The 16,167-nt window shown below is 49.9% G+C and overlaps 1 non-coding gene across 1 annotated transcript; it reads right to left on the bottom strand.

The window, feature by feature from the left end:
* Positions 1-3,212: 3,212 nt before the first annotated feature.
* Positions 3,213-3,316, bottom strand: LOC133362545 (U6 spliceosomal RNA). The gene has a single exon (XR_009757508.1). It is a non-coding gene; the product is annotated as a U6 spliceosomal RNA (small nuclear RNA).
* Between the last annotated feature and the right edge of the window lie 12,851 nt (positions 3,317-16,167).

The raw sequence follows: 16,167 nt of genomic DNA, 5'->3' as shown, positions 1-16,167 counted from the left end.
CAGAAGACCTCGCTGCTGCTCTGAGGTCGCCCCTGGCTTGCCCTGCCCGGCTCTTACAAGAGCAGCGAGTCAGGGTGGTAGTCCCAGGGCTAGGCTAGCTAGCTGGTACTCTTAGTAGGTGAGTGAGTGGGTGAGTGGGTGAGTGTGTAGGTGAGTGAGTGGGTGAGTGTGTAGGTGAGTGGTGTGAGTGTGTAGGTGAGTGGGTGAGCGTGTAGGTGAGTGAGTGGGTGAGTGTGTAGGTGAGTAGGTGAGTGGGTGAGTGTGTAGGTGAGTGGGTGAGTGTGTAGGTGAGTGAGTGGGTGAGTGTGTAGGTGAGTAGGTGAGTGAGTAGGTGAGTGAGTAGGTGAGTGGGTGGCTGAGTGGGTGGGTGAGTGCGTGAGTGGTGAGTAACCTGTATGGTGAGTGAGTGGTGAGTAAGTGAGTGAGTGGTGAGCGACTGAGTGAGTGAGTGACTGAGTGACTGAGCGACTGATTGAGTGACTGAGTGAGTGAGTGAGTGGTGAGTGACTGAGTAAGTGAGTGAGTGGTGAGCGACTGAGTGAGTGAGTGACTGAGTGAGTGACTGAGTGAGTGACTGAGTAAGTGAGTGAGTGGTGAGCAACTGAGTGACTGAGCGACTGAGTGAGTGACTGAGTGACTGAGCGACTGAGTGAGTGAGTGGTGAGCAACTGAGTGACTGAGCGACTGAGTGAGTGACTGAGTGACTGAGCGACTGAGTGACTGAGCGACTGAGTGAGTGAGTGAGCAACTGAGTGACTGAGCGACTGAGTGAGTGACTGAGTGAGTGACTGAGTGAGTGACTGAGTAAGTGAGTGAGTGGTGAGCAACTGAGTGAGTGAGTGACTGAGTGAGTGACTGAGTGAGTGAGTGACTGAGTAAGTGAGTGAGTGGTGAGCTACTGATTGACTGAGCGACTGAGTGAGTGATTGACTGGTGAGCTCGCTGCTCTTCACTCTTCACCGGCTCTTCTGCTCCAACGACTCCCCGAGCTCTCTCGCGCACCGCCTTATATACCCAACTGCCCCCCCCCGCCCGAGGGGCGGGGCTGTATGCGGACGTTGATGTAGACACCCCACGCACGGACGTTGATGTAGACACCCCAACGTAACGGCTCGCTACACCCCTCTACGTAATACCTCTACACTAGTGCTACTACTGCGTCTGGAGCACATTACAATGTGTTTGGCTGCACTGCCCTCTGCTGTGTTCCTCGTATTGCCGTGACTTGCCAGTGGCTTCTGTTCCAATACAAATCACATACATGTGAACGAAGCATATTATTTGTCTGCACTTGTGCCGTATTCTATTTTACAACTTCATTATCCAAACTTCCCAACACAGAACCCTCGGAAAATATGAAGCCCCCCCCCGTAACCTTAAGAACTCATCTCGCGCCTCTGATAATAATGATGACGGTTGGCTACGTACGGCGAAAATAAAACCCCAACGACATGGATACATGTACAGGTAGACCCCGAGTTACGATGGGGTCAGACTTACGACATTTCGATCTTACGATGGCGATTCGACAAAATTGCCATCAACAACCTAACATCGTTCACGTGTGCAGACGACGGACAGAATATTGGTGAGTACACAGTACAATATGATACGTTACGATACGTTCAATGCATGTATACACTACACTATACACTACACTATACACTAGACTATACACTACACAATACTCTACACTACACTATACACTACACTATACACTACACTATACACTACACTACTATACACTACACTACTCTACACTACACTATACACTACACTATGCATTACACTATACACTACACTATGATACGTAGCTTTAGCGATTTAATTTTAGGGTTACCACGATACGATACGTTCAATGCATGTTAAAAGTTTCTGTAGCAGATAGGATTGTTTCCTGCTAAAACTTTCTATTAAATTTCAGTTCATATAGGTAGGCTAAGAATTTTCCTTGTTTTTTACTTTACATTTCACTGTGCAATACAGTATTGCAATTAATAATACACACGGTATATAGTTTATACAGTACGCTACTGTAAATTGCTTTGTTTTGCTAAATTATCACCGTCCTTTAAGACTCCTGGGTAGGCTATAGGCCATCTTCGACTTACGGTATTTTCGGCTTACGACGGGGTCGTCCAAACGCATCTCCGTCGTAAGTAGAGGACTGTGTTGTGACTTCCCTAAGAAATAAACACAACCATAAACATTATCATAGCCCCATCGGGAAGGGCGTTCGTGTCTTCTAGAAAGAGGGAGGAGCTTCTAGAAAGAGGGCGAGTCTTCTAGAAAGAGGGCGTGTCTTCTAGAAAGAGGGCGTGTCTTCTAGAAAGAGGAAGGGGCTTCTAGAAAGAGGGCGTGTCTTCTAGAAAGAGGGCGTGTCTTCTAGAAAGAGGGCGTGTCTTCTAGACAGAGGGCGTGTCTTCTAGAAAGAGGGCGTGTCTTCTAGAAAGAGGGCGTGTCTTCTAGAAAGAGGGAGGAGCTTCTAGAAAGAGGGCGTGTCTTCTAGACAGAGGGCGTGTCTTCTAGAAAGAGGGCGTGTCTTCTAGAAAGAGGGCGTGTCTTCTAGAAAGAGGGAGTGTCTTCTAGAAAGAGGGCGTGTCTTCTAGAAAGAGGGCGTGTCTTCTAGAAAGAGGGCGTGTCTTCTAGACAGAGGGCGTGTCTTCTAGAAAGAGGGCGTGTCTTCTAGAAAGAGGGCGTGTCTTCTAGACAGAGGGCGTGTCTTCTAGAAAGAGGGCGTGTCTTCTAGACAGAGGGCGTGTCTTCTAGAAAGAGGGCGTGGCCTGTGGCGGAGCGAGGCCAGGAGCCCCGCCCCTCCCCCACGTGGGAGACCTCGTGACTCGTGGCTGTCAGTGGGATGATCCCCCTCGTGCTGATCACAAGCCGCCGTCGTCGTCGTCACCACCTCGTGGTCGTCGTCATCGTTCTTCTCGTCGTCGCCTCCGAGTGAGAGACACGGAGAGAGACACGGAGAGAGACACACACAGAGAGACACACACAGAGAGACACACACAGAGACAGGCACAGAGAGACACAGAGAGAGACAGACACAGAGAGACACAGAGAGAGAGACACACACAGAGAGACACAGAGAGAGCACACACAGAGACAGGCACAGAGAGACACAGAGAGACAGACACAGAGAGACACAGAGAGAGAGACACACACAGAGAGACACAGAGAGACACACAGAGAGACAGAGAGACGCGGAGAGAGACAGAGAGAGACAGAATTTGCGTGTCATCCTTGCGCAGGGGCCATGCTAATCTTCTCTGTATCGTTCCAATTTTAGTATATGTACTGCCGGAGCAAGTACAGAGAGAGACACAGAGAGACAGAGAGAGACAGACACACAGAGAGAGACAGACACACAGAGAGACACAGAGAGACACAGAGAGAGACACACACAGAGAGAGAGAGACAGACACAGATAGAGAGGAGAGAGACCAGAAGAGAAACCATACACAGAGAGAGACCAAGACACAGAGAGAGACAGAGAGAAGAGAAGACACACAGAGAACACAGAGAGACAGAGAGAGACAGAGAGGACACAGACACAGAGAGACAAGCACACAGAGAGACACGGAGAGCACAGAGAGACACAGAGAGACATACACAGAGAGACAGAGAGAGAGACACAGAGATACACAGAGAGAGACACACACACAGAGAGACACAGTAGAGACAGAGAGAGACAGAGAGACACAGAAAGAGACACAGAGAGACAGAGAGAGACAGAGAGAGACACGCACATAGAGAGATATGTAATATACAGTTTATACACACACACAGTACTGTTATATCTACACACACAATTTTTATAGAGATGTAGGACCTGAAATACACGCGCCACGCGCTCTGTGGGTCTGTTGCTAGGCAGACAAGCAAGTGTACAGTAGCGGGTATTTGAGGACGATGTTGTTGTTGCTGAGAGGAGACCCGTTAAGTGACGTGACAGCTGTTATGGGCAACCGGGGACACAGGCGGTGATTGCCGAGAGGGTGATTGCTTAACGAGTGGCGTCGCCCAGGCGGCAATAACAAAGTCACGTGGGGTTGGGGGCCTGGGGGGGTGATGGGTAATAGGGGGGTGAGATAATGAATAGGGACTGATTGGGGTGGATCTAAAAATACAGTGATACCTCGGTTCACGAACGCTTCTGTTCCGAACAACTCGGTTTACGAACAGAAAAGGTCATAAAAATATGCTCCAGTTCACGAACAGGAGCCGCGGCCATTTTAATGCTAGTTTCCAGGCTGTCACGTGGTCGTGACTTCCTGTAGGAAGATCGTGGAGAGAAGAAGAGACACAGAAAGAAGTACTGTGAGTACTGTGAAGACACCTTTCAGTGACTTTTTGCTTTTTGGTGTGCTTTTTAGCACATACAGTACTGTACTACTGTACCTGTACAATACTGTACTTACTGTAATGTACAGTTCACCCGTTTGAGTGCTTACTGAAAGTCATCTCAAGCAAGGTTAGTGTTCTCTCTTTATACATTACTATACTGTACCAGTACTAATGTGTATTGTAATTTGTTTAATATTTTTGTGCTTCAAAACCAAAAAAAAAGGTCAGAACCGGATATAAACCGGATTTACATTGAACCCTGTGGGGAAATGTGCCTCGGTTCACGACGAATTCGGTTCGCGACCAGAGTGCAGTTCACGAATTAAGTTCGTGAACCGAGGTATCACTGTATAGCGAAACAGAGAGACGGAGTCTTGGTGGAAGCTGGAGCGCTGGGGAGCTGGAGTGATGGTGCCCGGAATAGCGGACGAGCAGGAGTAAGAGAATACGATAACGGTAGCAGTGGGAGAGAGATAGGTTACAGAGACCCATACTCATAGAGACCCCACAGAGATCCATACTCATAGAGACCCACACTCATAGAGACACACAGAGACCCCATACTCATAGAGACCCACACTCATAGAGACCCACAGAGATCCATACTCATAGAGATCCACAGATACCCACACTCATAGAGACCCACACTCATAGAGACCCACAGAGATCCATACTCATAGAGACCCACACTCATAGAGACCCACAGATACCCACACTCATAGAAACCCACACTCACAGAGACCCACAGAGACCCACACTCACAGAGACCCACACCCACAGAGACCCACACTCACAGACCCACAAAGACCCACAGAGACCCAGAGACCCACACTCACAGAGACCCACAGAGACCCACACTCACAGAGACACACACTCACAGAGACCCACACGCATAGAGACCCACACTCACAGAGACCCACAGAGACCCATACTCATAGAGACCCACAGAGACCCACACCCACAGAGACCCACAGAGACCCACACAGAGGTGACGACGACGACTGTGACGCTTGCTGTGACGTCACAGGAGGGCCGAGCGAGAATCCCACCGGCGACAACCGCCGGCCATGCAGAGGAGAATCTCCGACATCTGGGCCGGGCTCAGGGGGCAGGAGCAGCAGCACCCGCCGCAGCAGCAGCAGCCGCCGCAGCAGCAGCAGCAACCGGACAGACAGGGCGGGCGTCTCAGCGGAGGCGACTGGGAGTCGAGGAGGGAGAGGGAGTCGAGGAGGGAGAGGCAGAGGGAGCAGGCGCGGGAGGCCAGGGAGGCGAGGGAGCGTTGAGTTGTTCCTGCGCGAGCATTTCGCTTTGCAGCGCTCCCTCGAGAGGCGGGGGGAGCCGCCGGCGGGAGCGGCGGGAGCTCGAGAGGGGGGCCAACGCTCCCTTGAACCCGGCGGGGGGCGGGGGGGGCACGGCGGGGGGGGGGGGCAGGGGGAGGGAGGGCGGGGGGAGGGGTGGAGAGAGGGGGAGGGAGGTGGAGGGAGGGGTGGGTGGAGCGGGGGGAGGGGGAGGGTGGAGGGAGGGCGGGGGGAGGGGGCGCAGGGGGGGCAGGGAGAGGGGGAGGAGGGGTGGGTGGAGTGGGGGGAGGGGTGGAGAGAGGAGGAGGGAGGGGGGGAGGGAGGGGGCGCAGGGGGGGCAGGGAGAGGGGGAGGAGGGTGGCTGAGTGGTTGGAGCGGACTGCGATCACTACGCTGAGATGGACCCCGAATCATCAGTTCGGGAGGTGGGGGGGATCAGGAGGGACGAGCAGTGGGTGAGGGAGGGAGGGGAGGGAGGGGAGGGAGGGGTGGAAGGGAGGGAGGGAAGTGGTGGGAGGAGAGGAGGAAGGAAGGGAGGCAGGGAGGGAGGGAGGGGAGGGAGGGAGGGAGTGGTGGGAGGAGAGGAGGGAGGGAGGGAGGGGGTGTAGGTGTGCGGCTTGCTACAAGCGTCTCAGCATGGCACCGTGTGGGGGTGGTGGCTGGTGTCAAATGCCTCCCAAGTGTCGCCAGATCTCCACGTGGAACTCTGAGAGGAGGTTTCCGTCTGTTTGCGTTCGGGCCTCGTACGTGGAGGTGTTGTAGACAGGATGAGGAGGTGAGTCGGCCCCCAACCAGGGATTGAAACTGGTGTCCCTCCTCGTTCGATGGTTTTCGTTTGTTTGTTGCGTTAACTATTTGGACATTAGGTTTAAAGTTACCTTTGATGAATGCAACAGGTGCCGCTGGGCGTGCGTTCATTAGAAGCGGTTCAAATGTGTGGAGGATGCAACTGAATTGCCGGACATGGAGTGTTACGTGATACCCAGGCAGCAAAACCCCAGCAACTCAACTTGATTCCCAGGTTGAGGATCAGAGGGGAACGATTTGGCGGTCGCTTAAAACTGTTTACAATTAAAAACTATCTGGAATGGGGTCCGAGGAAGTGTTTTTGCACGTGGAAGATATCATCTTCTTGGTTATTTCGGTAAAGTCACGTAGAAGGGAAATAATAAAATTATAAAATAAAACGTAATAAAATACAATTCTCACGACGTTTCGGCCACAACGCAAGCAGCCGTCCTCAGGTGAAGAACAGGTCTGTCGAGAAGACAGCGTTGTGGCCTAAACGTCGTGGAGAATGATTTTATAATGTTTTATTTGTATTATTTTATTATTTCCCTTCTACGTGACTTTACCGAATGAACCAAGAAGATGATCCCTGCAGTCACGAAAGCTTTAAGTGACGATATCAGTCGGGAAGAGACCAGTCCATTCCAGCGAGGGAACTTCTTATAAGTTGCCCAGTTTAACGTTGAAGAGTCTTGGTGTTTGTCGCGTTTGTAACATTTGTGCAATGAACGCACGAGACAGCCCGTCACTGTCTGCGAAGTGGCAGGAGTGGTGCTGCACCAGAGGTCGCAACCGGGTACCCCGATACCCGTACCATACCCGATACCCCGGCTACCCGTACCCGGCGGGTACAGGGTCACCGTTTGTCACTCATTTCCAACGTTTGTCTCTTCTCACAATTCAAGTTCCTAGAATCAACCCACCCGCCGCCTGCAACGTGGCTCATCCCAGAGGTCGCAATCGGTGTACCCGATACCCGTACCCTACCCGATACCCGTACCCTACCCGTTCCCGGCCGGGTACCCGTTTGCGACCATGGTGCGGCCGGGTACGGGTAAGGAATCAAAACCCCGTTTGCGAACCCTGTGGCTGCACACACGGGTTGTGCATTTGTTCTCTGGCCTGCTTTGACAGGCATCTCGCAGATAAGCAGACAAGATGCCTCCTTCCCCGTATTGGTCCATCCATAAAAAAACACAAATTTTTGACACACTCACTTTCGGCACGCGGTCTTCTGGAAGGGCTTTTTGTGTTATCAGAAGCTATTGGACTAACACAAGCAAACTCTGTAAAGGTTTCGACGTGCAGTTTCTCATCAGCGAGTGAGGCCTACGGGCTTGTCTTTAAGTTAAATATGTTGTGCACGATGATACAATGATCATTGGTGTTATGTATTTCATAGTTCTGATCCACGCTACAAATATGCCTCAACTACGTCCACGTTCACCAGGTATTTGTTTCAGGTAGCCCGGCTCTGCTGATGAGGCACTGCATCTCAAAACTGTCCAGAGTTTGCTTTTATTAAACCGAAACTGCTGAAAAATGCGTAATGCCTTGAAAGCCAAGTGACCAGCAGAGTTGTAAAATGGTTATCTTTCTCTATAGATATTAAAGGCAGTTGTGAATGTGTGTCTGTTCAAAATGTTTAGCGTACTTCCCGACATGCAACATAACTTTAAATTTGCCATGCGGGTACTTTCCAGACAGTACATCATGCAAACATTCATAAAATAGACTTTTTGTTGTTTTTTTTGGGGGGGGGGGGGGGCGCAACAATGCAGAGATTTTGCACGGCAAGTGAGCTGTGACGTCACATCTGTCACGTGACCCGCGCATGTGGAAGCGTCACGTCACGCATCCCCCCCCCCACAGCAACCCTTTGCGATTCCCCTACACGGGGGTCAGAGCAAGGGGGGCGTAGTTCGTGTGTTCTTTGATGACGAGGTTCAGAGAGAGAGAGGGGGGAGAGGGATTTCGATGCTGTAGTTCACAGACCCCCCCGACGCCTCGTTTCTACGGCCAGTGGGAAATGAGCCGCCAAGCCACGAGCAGCGTCGCCTCGAGAGCTCGTGGGCAGAGGTCGCAAACGGGTTTGATCCTTACCCCTCGTACCCGTACCCAGCTGTACCAGGGTCGCAAACGGGTACCCGTACCCTACCCGTACCCTACCCGTACCCTACCCGTACCCAGCTGTACCAGGGTCGCAAACGGGTACCCGTACCCTACCCGTACCCTACCCGTACCTGTACTCGGCCGCACCTGGGTCGCAAACGGGTACCCGTACCCTACCCGTACCCGGCCGGGTATCGGGTAGGGTACGGGTATCGGGTACCCGATTGCGACCTCTGGGATGAAGCCATGTTGCAGGCGCGGGTGGGTTGATTCTAGGAACTTGAATTGTGAGAAGAGACAAGACGTTGGGAAATGAGTGACAAACGGTGACTCACCGGTGACTCACGGCCTACCCGTACCCGGCCGCACCAGGGTCGCAAACGGGTACCCGTACCCGGCCGGGTATCGGGTAGGGTACGGGTATCGGGTAGGGTACGGGTATCAGGTAGGGTACGGGTATCGGGTATGGGTAGCCGGGTATCGGGTAGAGTACGGGTATTGGGTAGGGTACGGGTATCGGGTAGGGTACGGGTATCAGGTAGGGTACGGGTATCTGGTAGGGTAGCCGGGTATCGGGTAGGTTACGGGTATCGGGTAGGGTACGGGTATCTGGTAGGGTAGCAGGGTATCGGGTAGGGTACGGGTATCGGGTAGGGTATCGGGTAGGGTAGCCGGGTAGCGGGTAGGGTACGGGTAGCCGGGTATCGGGTAGCACCCGGCGCTGTCCGTGGTGCTGATGTTTGGGACCATTCCGTGTGCGGCGAAGACGGCTTCGCATTGGCCACGGCACGCGAGGCGCGGGCTGAGCGGGAGCAGCTTCGCTAGACGAGCTCTCGGCCACTGAGGAGAGGCCGGTGTTGAGCCGCACCTCCTCGCACTGAGCAGCGCGGTGAGGTTTGGTCAAACAAACGTCGTGACCAAGTTCAAGTACTAGGTGTAGCCCTTGAGCCATTCGGCTCTTGAATCGGGTACAACCGCAACAAACAAAAAAACATGAACAAAAAACATCTTGTAGTGAATATGTGACTGAGTGCAAACAGAAAATCCAAGAAAAGACAGCAAAATATTGCAGAAAAAAGCACCGTTACACACCAACGCTGTGTCAAACATCTCAGTGGGATGCAAGTCAAACAACAACAACCACAAGACAACTTAGATTAAGGCAGTCTAACTCTGTACTACAACAAACAAACATGGCCAAACCAATACACTTTTCGAAATCACCAAAATAAAGCCATGAAAGCAATGACACAGAGGAGGCAGGAGGATGTCTTCATGCGGCAATGAGGCTGTCAAGGACGACGCTACGTCACATTATTACAATCAAAACGTCAAACCGATTTCCTGCTTAAATGAGAAGCGAGGCATTGGTGGCTCGTGTTCTGTTCACATGTCCTGAGCCACTGGTGGGAATTCCACGTTCCCATGGCAGGGCACTTCTATCCAGAGGACAACCACTGTTGACTTCCCGAGAAAAAGAGGTACACGTTTTCGACCCCACAAGGCGGATGATGTTCCCCTCCCTCCCCCCGTCCCCCGCGCTCTTGAACGTGACGTCACCTCCGCCTCGGTCACTGCAGACGTCGTTCCAGTTGCCAATCCTTATTTGGGCAAAGCCACGCCCAGTGACGGGCGGCTCATAACATAAAGAGTTCGTTAAAAACGTCACCAGTATATTGCGACGGTCTCATTAACATAATTTATTCATACGTACCCAGGAAGTGACGTCATGTCACCTACTACCGCGTGACGTCACGAGGTCACAGGAAGCTGTCGCTCCGCGCGTGCAGTGAAATCCGAGGTGAGAAATTCTCATCGTCGTGGTGGTTGTTGTTGTGGTTGTTGTTGTTGTGGTTGTTGTTGTTGTTTACCAAGGTAGAGCCTCGCTCTCTCTCTCGTAGGGATGTCACTAGAGCAGCAGCAGCTTGTGAATCGATGTCCAAGTTGGAACTTTACAACGCGGGGCCTAGACACGCGGGGCCTTGCCTCCTGCCCTCGCCTGGTCGCGTTTGCTTTAATTCCCTCCCTTAAGTTTAATTTGTCTTCACGCGGCTCGCTACTTTGTCACTTTGGTTTATTGTAGATATTAACGCAGTTTTTTTTAGTTTTTTTTACAGCCCAAGCCCGCTTGAGCTGCTGTACCGCTCTTGTTTACAGAAGCTACCTGCCACAACAACAACAAGGTATGGGGGGTTTGTGAACGCGTGTGTCAATGTTTTGACTTAAAACTTTAGTAACTGCAGCAATTCATATTCTTGGTTCTTTCGGTGAAGTCACGGATAGAAAATTTAGTAAAAATAACAGATAATAAAATTACTAAAAGTAAACAATTGTAAATAAATAAAAAACCCACGACGTTTCGATCGCAACACAAGTGGCCTTTATTTGATTTTTATCTGTTGTTATTGTCTATCTACGTGACTTTACCGAAAGAACCAAGAATACGTGTGGAAATGTGTATCGGTCAAAGACGCTGCAGCGTGCTGATGTTGACTCTAAATGTGGAGGGGAAACCCGGGAGATTCGGAGGAAAATCCACGCGACCACGGAGAGAGAGACACGCAAACTCCAAATATACAGCAGCAGGCGTCAGGGTCGGGATCGAACCCACGACTTCCTGTATACCAGGTGAGGTAGTCAACATCTCACCACGGAGAGAGAGAGACACGCAAACTCCAAATATACAGCAGCAGCAGGCGTCAGGGTCGGGATCGAACCCACGACTTCCTGTATACCAGGCGAGGTAGTAACATCTCACCACGGAGAGAGAGAGAGACACGCAAACTCCAAATATACAGCAGGCGTCAGAGTCGGGATCGAACCCACGACCTCCTGTAGACCAGGCGAGGTAGTTAACATCTCACCACGGAGAGAGAGAGAGAGACACGCAAACTCCAAATATACAGCAGCAGGCGTCAGGGTCGGGATCGAACCCACGACTTCCTGTATACCAGGCGAGGTAGTTAACATCTCACCACGGAGAGAGAGAGAGACACGCAAACTCCAAATATACAGCAGCAGGCGTCAGGGTCGGGATCGAACCCACGACTTCCTGTATACCAGGTGAGGTAGTCAACATCTCACCACGGAGAGAGAGAGACACGCAAACTCCAAATATACAGCAGCAGCAGGCGTCAGGGTCGGGATCGAACCCACGACTTCCTGTATACCAGGCGAGGTAGTCAACATCTCACCACGGAGAGAGAGACACGCAAACTCCAAATATACAGCAGCAGGCGTCAGGGTCGGGATCGAACCCACGACTTCCTGTATACCAGGCGAGGTAGTTAACATCTCAACACGGAGAGAGAGAGGACACGCAAACTCCAAATATACAGCAGCAGGCGTCAGGGTCGGGATCGAACGCACGACTTCCTGTATACCAGGCGAGGTAGTTAACATCTCACCACGGAGAGAGAGAGAGAGACACGCAAACTCCAAATATACAGCAGCAGTCGTCAGGGTCGGGATCGAACCCACGACTTCCTGTATACCAGGTGAGGTAGTTAACATCTCACCACGGAGAGAGAGACACGCAAACTCCAAATATACAGCAGCAGCAGGCGTCAGGGTCGGGATCGAACCCACGACTTCCTGTATACCAGGCGAGGTAGTTAACATCTCACCACGGAGAGAGAGATAGAGAGAGACACGCAAACTCCAAATATACAGCAGCAGGCGTCAGGGTCGGGATCGAACCCACGACTTCCTGTATACCAGGTGAGGTAGTTAACATCTCACCACGGAGAGAGAGAGACAGGCAAACCCCAAATATACAGCAGCAGGCGTCAGGGTCGGGATCGAACCCACGACTTCCTGTAAACCAGGTGAGGTAGTTAACATCTTACCACGGAGAGAGAGACACGCAAACTCCAAATATACAGCAGGCGTCAGGGTCGGGATCGAACCCACGACTTCCTGTATACCAGGTGAGGTAGTTAACGTCTCACCACGGAGATACGAGGGCTTCCAGGCATATTTATGACCATTTGCCCTCTCATTGTGTGCAATAACAGCCCGTGTGATGAATTTGGGAAACTTTTTCACATCATGAATATATGAATAAGTATAGACGTGTAAGTCACGTGTGACTTTGTTTTTGCATTCATCTGTGCCTCGATACTGTTGTGTAGGTGGTGTGCATATTATTTTTTTCTGTCTACAGCTTACGTTTGGGTCTGATGGAGCAAAGGCAGTCAGCACAGCTCGGTACGGCAAGGCAACAATGCGACCAGTGTGGATACAGCACGGAGCGGACTGGAAATTTGACACAGCACCAGAGAACACACACAGGAGAGAAACCCTTACAGTGCACTGTGTGTGACGAGGCATTTGCACAGTCATCAGATTATAAAACACCAGAGAACACACACAGGAAAGAAACCCTTCAAGTGCAGTGTGTGTGGGAAGGCATTTGCATGGCCATCTGCTCTTCAGATCCACCAGAGAACACACACAGGAGAGAAACCCTTTAAGTGCTCTGTGTGTGGGAAGGCATTTCCACAGTCATCAGATCTTAAAAACACAAGAGAAACACACAGGAGAGAAACCCTTCAAGTGCAATGTGTGTGGGGAGGGATTTTCTCAGTCATATAATCTTAAAAGACACCAGAGAACACACACAGGAGAGAAACCCTTCAAGTGCAGTGTGTGTGGGAAGGCATTTTCACAGTCATCTCTTATAAAACACCAGAGAACACACAGGAGAGAAACCCTTCAAGTGCAGTGTGTGTGGGAAGGCATTTGCACGTTCATCAGATCTTAAAAAACACCAGAGAACACACGGGAGAGAAGCTCTTCAAGTGCAGTGTGTGTGGAAAGGCATTTGCACAGTCATCAGATCTTAAAAGACACCAGAGAACACACACAGGAGAGAAACTCTTCAAGTGCATTCTGTGCGGGAAGGCGTTTTCAGATTCTTCCAATCTTCAAGTACACCAGAGAACTCACACAGGAGAGAAATCCTTCAAGTGCACTCCGTGCGGGAAGGCATTTGCACAGTCAGCACATCTTCAAAGACACCAGAGAACACACAAGCATCAGAAGATCCACAAGGAGCGGAGTCTGAAATCAGCTTGTGAAAGTCAAAGTGCTGCAATGAGCCCATCCCTTGTGAAACAAGAACCGGAAGAAAATCCCAGCTTGGACACTTTTAAAGGTATCAAGGTGAAATATGAAGAGGTGAAGTTGGAATGTGAAGAAGTGATGGTGAAGAGTGAAGATGAAGATTAAATTCCAAAATGGGACCTTCACATGGATGGAGGCAACGTGAAGCAGGAGGAGAATTCTGACTGTGAGGCAGAGCGAAGCAACTCCCAGCAGTTTGTGGAAGTGGAGGTGTGGGTGGACTTCCTCCGAGACAACACGAAGTCAAATGGAGACCCGGTAGATGTTTAAGCCAGAGACAATGTCGCTCCAATAGATGCACCTTTGTCACAGGCCTTTAATGACAAGAATGTGAAGTTGAACACTCAGTTCCTAGGTTCAACCTGCAGGGTAAGAGCGGCCAGTCTTTGTGGACCTGTGTGTTGGGTAGATCTCTAACCAGGAGCGAGAGCCAAAAGCTCCAAGCATTCACGATGTTCTCATAATAATTGATTTTACATGGTGCTGACTTAATCCGCTCAGCAACTCGGAGTTTTGTATCGTACCTCGTCTCAAACACTCGAAACATCCCCAAGTGGCAGCTGCCCCTGTGTGGCACAAGATGGTGGCCCTGCACCGGCCTGCGTGTGGACAAGAGCCTGTCAGTGGGGAGCGATGATTGATGTGTCATCTCAGCTGTGTCGTTTGTAGGTAATGTTTAGAATTTGCTACATTTTTGACCCAGACGCCAGCATGCAAAGGCCTACTCGTTTTGAATTGCAATTGTGTGTTTCACATCCACTGTTCAGTAGAGGGTGCATTCTTTAAATAGCTCCTTGTTAATAAGATGTTATCTAAACTAAATTGTTCAATTTTGGAAGAACGTAATCAACCAGGTAGGGTGTTGACTGTTGTGTTGGCCGACTCTGTGTTGTGTTGCATTATATTTCTAAGTTCACTATGTTTTCTCATTCACTTGTTGCACCTGATGATGGTTGCTTGTATTCCAATCGAAACGTCGTATTCTGTTATTTAATTTATTTCTCCGTGACTTTACCGATGCAGTAAGTTTCACTGCAGTTATTCAATTTTGTCAATATGCCTGTCAGTAGTTTAGAATGAATACTTGTCTGATTGTGCGCGTACATTGAACATTTTGTCTGAGGGTCAAACATCGAATAAGTGATGTTGGGGCAAAGTGTGTGTGTGTGTTTGTAAGTAGCCTGTAGAGATTACTCAGGTTAGACCCGTTATTCTTGTGATACAGCTCAAAGGGTACTTTTGTGTTTCAAGGAAGTATCTGCCTCTGGAGTAGGGAGCATGCAATAGGGAGCACGCTCGGATCATCCACAGTTACAAGGCGTACCGCTTAAACGCTACACGTAGAGGAGATACATTCTCTACAACACGAATTATAATTTTGTATTACGTGTTGACAGAGACTTTGTCAAACTAGGACGATAAATGCTCCTTGTTGATTCACGTCTGGAGGTTCATAACCGTGGGTTGAAGCAAGCCCGGCTGCTGTTGAGACGCTGTCACCAATAAGGGTCCATAGGTGGCTTGCACTGAATCAATGATGCACTCCCAGAAGGCCGTGATGGTTATAGTTTAAAACATTCCTTTCGTGGAGAGATCGATAAATGAAATATGTAAAGTCTGAATTCTTTCATAGCAAGGAGGTAATTTTAAGAGCACATTTAAAATGCATTTTTTTTACAATTTTGTGTTCAGTTACAAGGCAGAGCACATCGAGTAGATACATTCTACCCAACGCTAATTAGGATTTTGTATGACGTCTTATGTTGGTGAACTAGGACAAGAAATGTTCCTTGCTGATGAACGTCTGGATGTTGACAACCGTGGGTAGAAGCGAGCCCTGACTGCTGTTGAGACATCGTGCACAAGAACCGGTCCACAGCTGCCTCGCACTGAGTCACTGCTGCACTAGTCATGGACTCGCACAAGGCCGTGGGATTTATATTTTGTGTAAAACGTTCCTTTGTTTCGTGGAGAGACCGATTAAATGAAAGACGTCTCGTCTGCTGATCTTGTTCATATCTGTGTACATCGATGTCCCACATTGCTTACCACATTTAAATGTTAGTTTTGGAGCTTTCGTGACTGCAGGAATTATTCTTTGGTTCTTTCGGTAAAGTCACGTCTAAAGATAAAATAATAAATTGAATAATAGCATATTACGACGTTTCGATTGCAAACAAGCAATCATCATCAGGCATAAAAGAAATAGCAACAAAAATCTAACTAGAAAACTATAGACAGACACACAAGCAGACAGACATCACAAGGACACACAGAGAGAATACATCGGCACAAAGAGAGAGGTCGTTTCTGTGACGGGGCCTTAAATATAGATCTGTTGATTGGTGTCTGTCTATAGTTTTATGGTTAGATTTTTTATTTTTTATACCTGATGACGATGCTTGTGTTGCAATCGAAACGTCGTATGCTTTTTAAATTTATTATTTTATCTTTTTACGTCACTTTCGAAAGAACCAAAGAGTCATTCTGC

This window comes from Lethenteron reissneri, unplaced genomic scaffold (genome assembly GCF_015708825.2).
Source record: "Lethenteron reissneri isolate LAM-NWPU_2019-01 unplaced genomic scaffold, ASM1570882v1 scaffold_1522, whole genome shotgun sequence".
Lineage (NCBI taxonomy): Eukaryota > Metazoa > Chordata > Hyperoartia > Petromyzontiformes > Petromyzontidae > Lethenteron > Lethenteron reissneri.
This window is presented reverse-complemented; position numbering and strand designations above follow the sequence as displayed.